We start from the raw sequence: 669 nt of genomic DNA, 5'->3' as shown, positions 1-669 counted from the left end.
ATGAAGTTCTTAACTCTGTTACAAAGATTGGAGTGAAGTGCAGAAAGTATGCAGGGTGTTCTTGAGATTTTTGAGCTCTTTTTGATCTTAGAAGCCTTCAAAACTAATTTTTAGATGTTGGGAGGGCTTTTTATACTTGAAAAATCAACTCTGATGGTAGCTAGACATATTCTGACAGTTGGAAACAGTTTGGGAGGAATTCTAGCCATTATTTTGTCTTTTAGCGTTCAGTTCAAACTGTAATCGTTATCATTTAGTCGACTAGTCATCTCTATCTTTGAACCTAGTTTTTGACAGTAGGCTCTGTCTTTGAACCCAGTTTCTGGCAGTAGCCTCTTAGTCAACTAACAAAACTTCTTAGTCGATTATGTCATTCTTGTCCCTGAACCTGGTTTCTGGCAAAAAGCTCTTAGTCGACTAACACTGTCTCTTGGTTGACTAAGTGTTCTTTGTTTCACGATTTGTTTGAATCCGTCAATTTCTCTTTTGAGTTTAATCTATCCAACTCCTTGATTGTTCAACTTAGAGGGTTCTTGTTTCATTCCTCAATTGTAGCTGCTTATTCTTATGAGTTTTCATATTTGATTTTGAGTGATTAATTTATTAATGGCATAAATTTTTATCCTGCACACTTAAACAATATAATTAGACACCAATGAATGGGAATAT

The sequence above is a fragment of the Theobroma umbraticum genome, unplaced genomic scaffold (genome assembly GCF_002168275.2).
Source record: "Theobroma umbraticum cultivar Fairchild unplaced genomic scaffold, ASM216827v3 scaffold_2.0, whole genome shotgun sequence".
Classification (NCBI taxonomy): domain Eukaryota; kingdom Viridiplantae; phylum Streptophyta; class Magnoliopsida; order Malvales; family Malvaceae; genus Theobroma; species Theobroma umbraticum.
This window is presented reverse-complemented; position numbering follows the sequence as displayed.